General features: G+C 44.5%; 1 protein-coding gene across 1 annotated transcript in view; it reads left to right on the plus strand.

Annotated features, from left to right (window-relative positions):
* Positions 1 to 14,502, plus strand: part of LOC138473094 (heparan-alpha-glucosaminide N-acetyltransferase-like) — a 1,171,537-nt gene that overhangs the window by 27,237 nt on the left and 1,129,798 nt on the right. The gene's annotated exons all lie outside the window — the stretch shown is intronic.

Below are 14,502 nucleotides of genomic sequence, written 5' to 3' on the forward strand. Positions count from 1 at the left end.
GACTAAGACATCAGACTGGTTGTCTGTGCACTTTTACTGGCTGCAGTTTGACGTAAAAGTTAAGGAATTTGTCTGGTCCTGCCCGAGATGTCAAGTTTCTGGCAAGTCAGGTGATACCACAAAGGCCCCCTTAATTCCACTACCCATGGCTGGGCGGTCTCTCGAGAGAATAGGCATGGATATTGTGGGTCCTTTTGATCCTCCAACCAGCTAAGGGAACAGATATATCTTGGTGGTGGCAGACCACACCACCAGATACCCTGAGGCTGTAACTCTGAGTAGCATCAAAGCCCCTGTGGTTGCAAAGGCTCTGATTGGGATATTGTCCTGTGTTGGATTCCCCAAGGAACTCGTTTCTGACAAGGGATCAAACTTCATATCACCGTATATGAAGGCTATGTGGGAAGAGTGCAGAGTCACCTACCGGTTCTCTACATCCTTCCATCCACAAACCAATGGGCTTGTTGAGCGGTTCAACAAGATCCTGAAAGGTATGATAGGTAGTTTGGAAGAGCACCAGAGGAGAACATTGAATATTCCCCTACCATGCCTTCTGTTTGTCTACAGGGAGGTGCCACAGAACAGAGTAGGGTTTAGCCCCTTTGAGCTTCTGTTTGGATATGCTGTATGCGGTCCCCTCAGTCTAAAGAAAGAGGGATGGGAAAGCAAACCCTCATCCCCCACACAAGATGTGGTGAACTATGTACTCGGCCTTCGATCTAGAATGGAAAAGTACATGGAACACTCAAGAAAGAACCTGAAGGCTAGTCAGGAGCTGATGAAGCACTGGCACAACCAGAAGGCCACAGTGACAGTCTATCATCAAGTGCTCCTCCCTCTATCAGGCTCATACCACAAAGACGCCCTAGCTCTAAAACTCATATATGCCACCATTCAAGCCTGGATGGCCACTAACGGCCTATGTCTTAACGGGGATAAGACTGAAATCCTTATCCTCGGCCAAAAATCCACACTGGCCAGGCTAGACAGCTGCTATGCCAATTTCAACATCGACAACTGCACTATCCCAGTCCTATCCTCTGTGAAAACGCTAGGGGTCTACATTGATGCAACCCTGTCCATGGACAAACAAGTTAGTGCCATTGTCTCCGCATCTGCACTAAGCACTAAACTCATCAACGCCATTAAACCATTCCTTTCCAAAGAAAACTGCCTTTCAATAGCAAGAGCTACCATAGGCGCTAAACTTGACTATTGCAATGCACTTCTAGCCGGCACCTCTGAAAAAAACCTAAACAAACTCCAGGTCACCCAAAATAACGCTCTAAGAGCAGCACTAAACATCTCCAAAAGGGACCACATCTCACTGGCAAGGCAATCAGTTCACTGGCTCCCTGTCAAAGAACGCATCACCTTCAAGGTACTGACTACTACCCACAAATGTATCCACCACACTGCACCATCATATCTCTCAGACACCATTCTCAGACAGACCTCATCCAGACCTACCAGACTCTGCTACACTAACCAACTCACTGTACCACGCATCCACAAGGTTACAGCCGGGGGGCTGGGTTTCCCCTACATAGCACCAAAACTTTGGAATAATCTCCCCCACGCTCTAAGAGCAGAAGGCTCCCTCACAGCGTTTAGAAAAAAACTCAAAACCTCTCTCTTTAACTAAAATTCCTCTACCTACTGCCATTCAGGCACACACTGCTAACTATTGCTACTGCCCAAACTGTATGCATGTATGCCTCTGTATGCTGTAACTAAGACGCGCTTTCCCTGTAACCAGCGCTATTCTGTAACCAGCGCCACGATGCCTCAGGGCTGATTCTGTGCGCTTAACAAATGCGAATAAATAAATAAATAAATAAATATTCTCCAGGTCAGTGGATGTGTGCTGGAAAAGGTCAGTGAATTATGTCATTGACGTGAAAGGACCTAATCAGATGTGCAGAGTCTTTCACGTCAACCGGCTAAAACCCCATTATAGTCTGGATGACGTGGCCATGTCGTTAGTGACAGATGGAGAAACTGAGGAGGAGACCAATACCCTCCCAGGCCTCTTGTACATTGAAGTCACAGATGGGTCAGTTGAAGGTGTCAACCTTGCAACAGACTTGTCAGAACAGCAACTGACAGACAGCTGCCGTTCACTGGGACAGTTTGCCGGTCTGTTTTCACTGACTCCCGGTCACGCAGATTGGAGATTGGTGCGCCCATGATGTGGACAATGGAGACAGTAAGCTGGTGAAGAATAGGATTTACTGGATGTCCAATAAGGTCAGGGACACCATCAAGGTGGACGTTTCCAAGATGTTGTCCCTATGGGTAATAGAGCCATCCAACAGCCCCTGGGCTATCCCAGTGGTACTAGTCCCTAAAAAGCCAGTAGTGAAAAGACTGAAGTTCGCTTTTGTGTGGAATACAGGGGGCTCAGTTCTGTCACGAAGACAGATGCTCACCCCATTCCTCGGGCAAATGAGCTTATTGACAAGCTTGGCGCTGCCATGTACATGAGTACCTTTGACCTCACAGCGGGGTACTGGCAGGTCGGCTTGGCAGATGGAGTGAGAGAGAGGTCAGCATTCTCAACCCCGGAAGGCCATTATCAGTTCAATGTAATGCCTTTTCGGATTGAAGAATGATTCTGCTACTTTTCAGCAGATCGTTAACCAGGTTTTGTCTGGCCTGGAAAACTTCAGTGTCGCCTATCTAGAAGACATTGCCGTGTTCAGCCACACCAGGGAGGATCATTTATCCCACCTAAAGCTAGTGCTTCAGGTGCTGCAGAATGCAGGTCTGACTATCCAGGCCACAAAGTGCCAAATCGCGCAGGGTACCGTCACTTACCTAGGCCACCTGGTCGGTGGCGGTAAGAAACAACCTATAGAAGCAAAGATACAGGTAGAGGACATTTCCACCAGACAGATGCAGGTGAGAGCCTTTCTATATCTAACCAGGTACTACCGGTCGTTCATCAGAGGGTATGGGACCATTCCCATGCCCTGGAATGATGTAACCTCCAAGAAGATGCAGAAGAAGGTAACTTGGACCCCCGCCTGTCAAACCTCCTTTGAGGATTTAAAGGATGGATTGTGCAGGGTCACAGTTCTGAATGTGCCAGACTGGGCTCAGGAAGTCATTATCCAGACAGACGCCTGTGATTTTGGGATTAAAGTAGTGTTAGCGGAGGGAAAGTAACTGAGCTGTCATAGAAAAATTGGCATATGCGATTGTGTGGGCCATAAAGAAGCTCAAACCCTCCATCTTTGGGTCTCACTTTACGATCCAGATGGACCACAGGCCTCTGCAATGGTTAATGGCAATGCAACGGGAGAACCCTAATGTTTGCGTTGGGCCATATCCCTACAGGGATTAGATATGGACATCCAGCACAAGCCCGGCTCCTAGCATTGAAATGCAGATGGCCTCAGCCGATACTTTCACCTTGATGACAAACCAGACCCTCAGTAGGGTGGTGGTTCACATGTTGAGGTTGGCGGTCATGTGAGGAATTTAACCATCCGCATGGGGAGTGGGCTCGCCTGGGCTTTTTGATTTTTTTGAAAATATAAATGAATGATGGTAGATCAACCTCAAAAATGTGTGAGGCCATTCCACACACATTTATCCTGCTCACCGCACGAAACGCATAGTCACATGTACTGCAGGAGGACACAGTCTACAAGCGCCCTCCTCCCCTGTCATGTTCAGCTGGAATGTGACAGCCACAGGTAAATCAAAGAATCACAAGAAGGTGGAAGGCACACCTTCCACCAGCAATGGACAGCCTAATTAAAATATCAAAGGTTCCATGGATCTTCCTTCCTGTTATCTTCCTCTTATCTCAACCATTCGCTACTAAACATGAACATCTGTCCTTGCCGCGGGGTCGCATCATTCCAACTACCCTCTGTGTTGGCCTTCCTCCCATTCCTGATTGTAAGGAGTCTCGCCGACCCACTGTATGTGCTCTGATCATTACCATCAGCCTGCACTGCTCCAGTAAACTGGCGTGGCTTGGCCGATTTTACCTTTTGCCATTGGCGTTACTAGCTGCCACCTCTGACTTACTCACTGACATTGCCTCACCAGTTACATGTACACAGACTTTTACCATCCTTGTGCATCCTAGGCAGGTACGTTGGATGCCTTCCACATACCTCATTACGGCCTCTGCCCGCCCCTGTACCTGCAGATCTGATGAATCCCCACACACCATAGGTTGTGGCTTTCCATTCTTGCATTTTTGTCGCTTCTACCATCTACATACCTGATGTAGCCCCTCAAGCATGAGGCACGGCTTTTCCAAGCTGCATTCACTTATGCCTACTTGTCACATTGCTTGTCTGGCTTTACTAAGTGCTTTTTACCTTTAATTGGCTTTCCAATGTTGCATGTTTACCGACTTGTGCCTGCATATTGATGTAGGCCCCTGCACCATGAGGTGAGGCATTCCAATTTTGCATTATCCTACATGTACCTGCACTTCCTCCCCTTCTCCACTGCTTTCTTGCTATAGCACTTGCACACTCTGGCCCTCATCACGAGTTGGGTGGTGGCCCTTAAATGCAGTGGTAACAGGGTTACTGCAGCATTTACCGCTCCGCCCAATCTCGAGTCTGTCGTGTTTACCCCAGCTCAGAGCTGGAGGTAAACCCACCAGAAAAATGACAATTTTCGGCACAATTACAGCCAGCGGTATTACCACGCAGTATTTACACTGAAAATGGAGTCATGTTTAGCGCCGAGCCCGTCATCCGGCGGTAATACCGCCGGATAGGTGGGCTCTAACACAAATAAAGTTGGGTGGTATCCCAGTCGGGATACCGCCCAACTCGTGATGAGGCCCTCTGAATGGCTCTTGGCCTAGTAGGAGCAGTTTTGTTTGTTCTCCTCATCTTTGTTCCCCCCCCCCCATTTTGTCCTGATGCTTTCATGTTACAACACTTGCACGATTAGAATGTCTCAATGCCTAGTAGGAACGTTTCTGTTTTGTTTTTACGCTCCCTTGTTCCCCTCCACTTTTTTGTCTTGATGCACCTTGAAACACCATGTGATGTATAGGCGCATTAAAAATAACCAATAAATAAAATAAAATAAATAAATGAGACTGTGGGCCTGATTTACAAGGCGTTTTTCAATGGGATTGCGACATTGTAAAACACTTCTGTAAATCAGGCCCTATTTGTATAACGAGTATGCATGGAAGGCACAGGGCTGCAGGCGTGTTCACAATGATGTTTTTCAGCTTTGTGTACATGACGATTCATATCATAGAACCAGCACCAGAACGGGCGAATGCCAGATGCTGAAAAGTCAACAAATTAACGCCTGCGCTGGTGCGTTTTGAAACACTTTCCTGTGTATAGGCGCTATATAAATAAACAGTACAATGCAATACAATGACAGCATATCAGAGAACTGGAGAAAAGGGATAGGGGAGGTTCTGGGGTGTCACTACCAATTTCAGCTGATATCAGGGAGTGGTCAGGGACACATCCTGTGGGCATTTTGTAGCTTTTCCAGTTTGAGTACCCAAAGGGACCTGAACGGCTTAGAGCCCTCATTTTGGCTGTTTTGGAATGGGGGCATGGAGCTGCTATTTAAGCTACATTGGATTTGAAGGGAGAATATCACTTGTAATGCTTAAGGGTAAGAGATGAGTGGAAGATTCCATTACTGATTACTGATACTGCTTGAGCAGCATGAATATCATGCAATTCCTTTAGGACATGTAACTCGGTCAATATTCCAACAACTCATGGACTCCATTTTTTCTGATTTGTTGAACATTTTGTAATTGTGTGTCTGAATTACATTTCTGTTTCTGCCTCCCTGCAGGCACACACCGGCCATATCGGCGCCGTTTGAGCGAGATTGTGCACCAACCAACTCTGCTAATCATGCAAAGTATGAGTTTGAGAAGGATTCTGTGGAATAGCTCTGCTTTACCAAGTGGTTTTGAGCAGAGTGTGCCTGCAATGGAATTGCCAGTGGCATATTTGATAATGAAAGATTAATGTTTCTTATGGTATACCAATTTTTCTAGGCAGTATTTTAAAAATTCTGCTCCCTTACCTTCTGGGAACACGCATTTGTTAAGGAAGGAGAATTTAGTTAAGGGCAAATGTAGCCCTGCCTCTTCCTTTCTGCACTTAACTCTTAGATTAAGGGCATCTCTCGCCCGGGCATCCAAAGTGAAGGGCAGATGAAAAAAAGGGCAATTCCTGCTTGGAACTGTTCGGATCAGAAGGACCCAGGACTGGAAACCCTGCCTCTCTTATCATCAGGTAAACTCCCTTGAATATGTGTTTCACTTCCACTTCGCTCTCCCACCCAGCCCATTCCTATCATCACCACTCATCACCAACCATGCTGCTCACCAGCAATATCATGGACACCACATCGCAGCAACCACATCCATGTCACCATACACCCCATCACCACTTCATCATCCACCATTACTCGAAAACTGATTGCCAACCTCATCATCACGCATGACTTGGATGCCTTTACTAAGACATGGATGACATCATCCTCCACCCGCATCCTAGATGTCCTCACCCACAATGGCTACAGAATTCTACAATGAGACCACCCAAACAAGATCAGCGGATGCCTCCCCATCATTCACAAGGCATCCGCTGATCCACCCAACTGGACGTCGCCACCATTGGCTCTTTTTAAAACCTATGCTTCCACTTCCCACTCAGCCCAACCTGTACAGTCACTTTTCATCTCATCTACAGACTATCCAAGCCAAACATCTCCTTTGTCGAAGACTTCACAGACTTGGTCACCGCCATGACTCTCACGCATGCCAACAACATCTTCCTCAGCAACTTCAACATCCCTGGCAACCCAGCAACTGAATCAATGAAGAAAGATCTCCACTGCTTATGTGACACACTGAACCTCATGCAGCACACGAAAGAACAAACTCACAGGAAAGGTAATATCCTCGACCTCATCATCACCACACTGCCCACCCTTCATCACATCTCTCTTATTTCGTTCAACTGGTAGCATCATCTGTCAATCCCCTTTGAGATTAGTCACACCATACCTTTCAAGCAAACCCATTGGAAAACAAGCAATCAAGCCTTCACATCATTCAAGAACATCCCAGTGGAGGCTCTTACCGAAGACTTCACCAAACTCAACCTCACATGGGCTAATGTACCTCTGACGAACAAGGACTGCAACTCACGTCTCCAAGAACTCAACACTGCCCTCACAAACAACATCAACCAACATGCCCCAGTGAAACGATGCACCCTCAAGATTAAACATTCAGCACCCTGGTACACTCAAGAACTCAATCTTAACAAATGAGCCATCAGAAAACAAGAAAAGAATTGGTGAAAATCCTGCAGTGCATCCAACCTCACTCTGCTCAAGGAACTCTGTACTACACACAGGTCAATAATCAACATTGCCAAGGCCAACTACTACCCAAATAGCATAGCCATGGCCAACAATGAAAGCAGAGCCCACATCAAAGTTATCAAGCACTGCATTAAGCACCTGCCCGACTCACCTACAGCACACCCCACAGAAAAATCTACCAACATCAACTTTTCTAATCAACAAGATCAATGTGATCTGCCAAACACATAAACAACAACACCACAACTGGCAGCACACTACACATTCCATCTCGCAAACCCACAAATCCCTGGACAATTTCAAGACACTAACTATGGAAGACCTCGTTGCCACCTTACGATCCCTCAAAGCCACATCGTTAGCGGATGACATCCTCCCTGCCTCCTTACTCAAGACCCTTCCAACTGAACCACTCCTTCCTTACCTGACAATCATCAAAAGCTCCCTAACTCAATGCACCTTCCCCTGCACCGTGAAGCACGCTTCTTAAGAAACCAACACTGGACCCTGATGATCTCAGCAATTACCTCCCCATTAGCCATCTTTCCTTTTTAGGTAAGATCCTTGAGAAAGCAGTAGACATACAACTCCTGCAACACATTGAAGCCAATAACCTTCTTCCGTCCTACCAATATGGTTTCAGACCTAGATGCAACACAGAACAGCAATAATCAGGGTGATCAATGATGCCCTTAAAATCCTCAATGATGGCCATCCCTGTCTCTTAGTTCTCCTTGACCTCTCAGCAGCATTTGACACAGTAGACCACCAGACACTCACCAACAATCTACATTGTTGCATGGGGATAAGCAAGATCATCCTCAGCTGGTTTAAATCCTACCTTTGCGAGCTGCCAACAATTTGTACAAATGGATTCTTCCAAATCACCACATCTACCCATCACATGTGGAGTCCCGCAAGGATTCATCCTGTCCACTGTGATCTTCATTCTTTACATGGAACCACTCTGAACCCTCCTCTCTACACATAACATCCACATTCACCAATACGCAGATGACACGCAGATCTACCTCAAGATATGTTACATGGAAGACATCCACACGCTCAAGGCCTGCCTCACATTGATCCAGTCCTGAATGTTCAGTGCTTACCTGAAGCTCAACCCCTCCAAGACTGAATTCCTACTGCTGGCCAGCTACTCTGAACACCCTGTCAGCCAGACCTGGCTCTCTGCTATGAACCTCGAGGGATACACTCCCCAGCTGGCCAACCGTGCAAATTCCCTAGGGTTCAACATCGACAGATACCTCACGTTCAAACAGCACATAGCCTGGAAGACACAAATGGCCTAGTACTAACTTTCTCTCCTGTGGAAAATCAACCCCTTATTTCCAGAAAACAACTTCAGGTCTGCTGTCCAAGCCTTGGTACTCTTCCACCTGGATGGTAGCAATACCTTTTTGGAAGGCCTTCCAGTGACAACCCTGCAACCCCTGAAATGTGTCCTGCATGCTGCAGCAAGACTCATTAAAAGGACAAATTTGACCACATCACCCGACCCTCATCGAACTGCACTGGCTCCCACTGCAAGCCTGTATCATCTTCAAATATAACAAATACAATATTTGCAACATGGAAATGTCCTTTTTTTTTTTCAAAACGTGAGGTACCAATGAAATGCAAAATAAGAAGAAAAAATACATGTTCGAACTAAAATAAGGATCTATAACAGAACGTGAAACGTGACCACAATTTTGAAACAGAGGAGAAGCATAAAATGTATTCAATAATATAAAATACAGAATCACCGAAAAATATATTTATTTAAGAATGGATAACAAAAACAACAATAAACGTAGTCTCGGAACGTGAAAGAAAAGAGAGAATAACATGACCAAACCAAAATGGCGATCGTCACTAATAAACGTCACGTGATCGCAAATCTGAGAGACACGAGATGCAGAATATCGTCATCAAAATGAAACTAACACAGCCGCGAGAACAAAACACGACAAACAGAAGAAACGAAGGCGGACCATCGCACACGGGGGAAGCACGGAAATCACACAAACAACGGGAAGGCAACAGGGATGTTAGAGACTCAGACAGATTAGGACCATACGATTGTGCTATAAGTGAAAGTAGATGTCAAATATTTCTACGAAGTCAGCTACTACTAAGGGCTAAAAATTACTATTTTCGCATTTCCCATGTAGACATATTGTAAAAACATTGGAATCCAGCGAAGGAGCACATAAATGACGAACAAAACATCTGATATTTCGAAAGAAGCAACAAGGTAATGATAAGTTTGAATTTAAAAACGGACAGAAAACTGTCTAAGAGTAAAGCACGTAAATAAGGAAATTGGAGAGATAAAAAGGTTTTCTTTAGAAAACAAGACATCTTTAGAAACTGTGGTAACCTAAAAGAATTAATGTCTCATACATATTGGATAACAACCATGTTTTTATTTTGGACTGAATGCTCAGTATCAGTTTAAATAACAGAGAGACAAAAAGCAAATAAAACAGTGACGCGGGTTTTTCTTTTACAGGCAATTTGAAACACAGATAAAATAAAACAGTTATTACAGTGATTTCCAAACCATCGATACATGGATAAAAAAAACATAGCAAACAAATATCAAACCTAACAAGGAATAAGGAAAGGCAACTGAGTAGAGCAAATAAATTCAAAGATCCTCCTGAAGAACCATCAGATAAGCAGACGGGGAAATAGGACAAGTATTAAGAGGACACAAGAGGAACAAGCAAAAAGTAAGAAGATAAAGGACTCAAACGAAGTGAAAATAATGAGCACATAAACAGACTGTAAGACATTTATTACAGTGATAAACTAAGTGCACAACTGCAAGACACTTATTGCAGTAATTAGTAACACGAATGCTTAATAAAAAGGCGCCATTTCAATCAATACAGTATTGTTCTGTTGTTTTTATCATCTTCAAATCCTGTTGCATCATTAACAATGCTGTGATCACGAATTCCCCAAGCTATCTCACTGAGAAACACAGCATCTCCGGAGGCCTGTGATCCACCAGAAATAAGGAAATGTGCAGACTTGAATTACAACAGTGTAGGAAGGAACGAACCAGAAGACAGGCCTTCTCTGTCTACACTCCAAGACTCTGGAACCTCCTCCCCATCTACATCAGACTTGCTCTATCACCTTTACAATTCAGGAAAGAGCTCAGGATCTTCCTCTTCAAGGAATGGCTCCACCTTAACACCCGGGTCCACACACCCCGCACTCCCCACACAACCTGAGACTCAGTGATCTGCTCCCCACTGTCTTTCCTCCATTCTGCCAATTGCCCACCCTGCCCTGTTAGCTATCCACTCCTTTTTTCTCTCCTTCTCTCATTATTTTCTTTTCCTATGATTATAAAGTGCTCCGTTGCTTCCCGAAGCTAGGTCCACGCTCAATAAATACCTAATAATAATAATAATAACCCTAATAATAATGGCTTTCAGCAGATTGATATAGCTGAGAGGCCTTGTGTGGCTTAGAGACTGGTATTTGCCCGTTTCCCAGTCTTAACGCATCCCAGAACTCAAAACCTTCTATTGCAGAGACGGAGACCTTGTTTCTAGATGAGGGTGCAGTCTTACTGCAAACACAGGAAGATGATCAGTTGGAAGATCACACTTTTTATCTTGCTCATACACAAACCCCTAGAGATAGGAATGGTAATTCGTTGACAGGGCATTATTGGCAAGTGAGAAAAACTCAGCAGGATGGACACGCTCATTGTTGGCAGTGTGTTATCTGTGTGAGATTTGCACTAATTATATCAAATAATAACAAAGGTTCAATGTCGAAATAGTCACAAGGCCAGATGGACCGATCCTTTGGCTCAGTGTGATTTCACTGGCCCATATTTACCAGGAGAAAGCAAGGTAACAGCAGATGCATTAGCGAGGCTTTATCTCAATGAGATCACAGTGAGATCCATTGCTTCAGAATGGATTCTGGACCTGGCACATCACTTTTTTGGAAAAGGGTCAAGAAAGTGTTGTCATCTGAGAAACATAAACTATCCTCTCGACCATCCATTGGGTAGTTGGTTGAGAGATATTGCTGTTATTTGTCCATGCTGTTTTAAACTAGTTTGTGATTTATGAAATGGAAGTTTTGAAAATGCCTGGCGATAAGGCTGCTCACCAGGGGACTATAATGACTAATCTGGAATTGGTTCAACCTACCTTTTGGCAGTCAAAGGTGGCTGCCAATGTGAATGATCATGTGTCTGTTCAGTGTGCGACCAGAGTAAAACATCTTACCAGGGTCTGACAGGTTTCTGGGGCCTCTATATGTGATGTGGCTCTGGAGTCTTCACAGGCCATAGCTAATGATTTTACTTTTCTGCTATCATTATCTGAAGGGTGTAGGACAATAATGGTTACACTAAACTAATATTGGGCATCATACCCATTCAGCAGGGACGTGTAGTATTCTTTGCTCTACAGGACTGGTCCTCTTAGAACAGGACTGCTCTTCTTAGAGGTTGGGCTGTCTATTCTTGATGCAAACCACTGTTCTTTGTTTCTCTCAAATATTTCATTACACATTCTATTTTATTTTTTATTTTATTTATATAGCACCTATCAGATATGTGCTTTAGATAAGAACAAGATGCACAAATGGGTGAATCAATAAAGGACATCACAAATAAAGAAGGTGATCTTTAAGTGGAACATCTTACAACCTTGCAAGGGAATTGGGAGGGAGTGAATGCCAAATTAAGTTCTCTAAAAGATATGCTGAAATACACGAGACTAGAAGGTCAATGCCAACATCAGGAATATGGCATACAAGGAAAGGATAAGGCAACCCAAAAACATTATGTTCACTTTATCGACGACACTCCTTTGTCAGTGTCAACCATGGAGGATTTGGTGCCATTGGCACAGATGTCTGAGGAAGATTATCAAAAGAATCTAAAAACAGGCTCCCAGCCACCAATGGAACAAGATCAGGAGGAAAAAAAACAGAATCAAGTTCCAAGCCGAACGGGAAAACAAAGTAGAAGCAGAAAATACAGCAGAATCAAGTGACGGGGGAGCTGGTGGGAATACAGTTACAGGACAAAAACAAAAAACATCAGAGAAATAAAAAGACCAGAAAGTCGGAAGCTGCAAAGTTTATTCAAAAAATCAAGTTAACTGAGCCCTGCAAGAAAGATCTATCCATAAAGGGCAAAGGAGGTGTTGTGGGACAAACTGCAGAAAAAACACAATAAAAGAACTAGACATTTAAAAAAAAAGTAAAGAAGCAAGCAACTCCCAAACCTACGACGATGGAATCAGAGCCTAGGGCAATAACTGTGGGTGTCCAAACAGAAACACAAGAGGACCCACGGAAGTTAGCGCCTATCTTCTTGAGAGCAAAAACTTCAATCAAAACCCAAAAGGGAGATAATTTGATTTCCGGAATTCAGGGTCATGACTTCAGGGAGTCAGTCTCAAATACACCGGCTGGCACAAATCTCGAAATAGATAACGAGAAAGACAAATCCACTGGGAATGAACAACACAAAGAGTGCTTAATCATCCCAACCTCCTCAGACCAACGTAGGAGTAAGGATGCTCATACTGCCCAAAGTGCAGTCACATCATTAAAACAAAACTGTACAGTGCAAGTGCTTTGCCAAAAGGATAGGCCAATACTCAACCGACCAGGAAAGAAGACTACAGGGAGTCCAGCAGAGGTTGCTGCCTAAGCTGTGGATGAAACGAGTAGCAGAGACAAGAACAAGGCCTAAGCTCCTGAAGCGCTGCATGATTTTATCCATATTCAAAGGAGTTACAGACCTGTACTACCTCTCCATGGTTGATATTGAATACATTTGATTTCCGCACGTCAAATGCAAAGATATTGTGGACATTGGCCTTAAATCTAGGTTGGGTGTCAGTGCCATCCTCGAAGTGAGCATCTAGTTGATGGAACAGGGGCATGAGGTCTGCACGGCTATGTGCAGTCGGTTGCAGTGTCCCGCATATTGTATGCTTGATCCATCATTTGCTTTGTAATTAAAGTTTATAGATGAAAAACAATACACAATGTTAAAGGGAAGTCATAGCATGATACTAGGTACGTAGTATGGTGTTGTGGCATGCAGGGTTATTGTCAACTGCACAGCATTCCAGCCTTGTGCACCCATAAATGCATTTTATTTTCCCACTATTGGCGCTCGGGGCTGCCACCTGGGGTGCTGATAACTTTTGGTTGTTTTTAGGAAATCTGGCTTTAGGGATGTCATTATTTCCTTTAAAACAAGTTACACATGATAGTGATTGGACATAACTATTTCTGGGACCTGGAGGTGGGCCGGGGCGGGGGGGTCAATGGAGGAGTTGAGGTGTGACACTCCAGTGGAGACTTGGCCTGAGGCACTGCCTCCAAGAATCAAAAAACTGGGTGAAGGCTGGGCAGATAACACTTACATTCCAGGCCTCTGGATTGGCCTTGCCTGCAGGTGCGAATGTATATTGCATTAATTTTAAGTAAGCTTTCCTATGCTCTGTAACCAGCTAGGTAATGTATGTTAACACAATCACCTATGAACGTGAATTACTGAACCCTGCTAGGCTTTCGCTCCCTGTAACCATGAGAAAAGCCCCCTACCTGTAACAAAGACTTCTTCCTGCAACAGCGCCTCAATGCCATTGGGCTGTAGTGCGCTTTACAAATTCAAAATAAAATTAGCAAGATCAACATGCAAATGGAAGCTACTGAAGGGAATATACACAAAGACTGTAAGACCAGAGATAGACAAATAAATGGTTTACAGTCACTTCAATCTGACGCCAAAGCTACTGTTTGGGCTCTTCTGCCTGATATCATAACGCACATTTTTCAAAAACTGGGCTTGCCTGAGAAATCTCTCTAGCCAAACAAGATGTGAAACTACTGGAGTGGAACATGAGGGGCTCCAGTTCTTTTAAAAACAAATCAAAGAGGTAAAATACATTTTCAACCATTTTGACATAATCACTCTCCAGGAGACATGGCTGAAATCAAGTTTCAAGGTGGATGGCCTCTAAGTTTTTCAACAGCAGGCCATAGGCGAGTGGGTGGGGGGACCATCTGGAGGGTTACTAAAAGCATGTAGAAATTCAGTTTTTGGTTGGTCAGAGATGGTGTTCAATGCAA

The sequence above is a fragment of the Ambystoma mexicanum genome, chromosome 8 (assembly GCF_040938575.1).
Source record: "Ambystoma mexicanum isolate Mex_15411 chromosome 8, UKY_AmexF1_1, whole genome shotgun sequence".
In the NCBI taxonomy this organism is placed as follows: Eukaryota; Metazoa; Chordata; class Amphibia; order Caudata; family Ambystomatidae; genus Ambystoma; species Ambystoma mexicanum.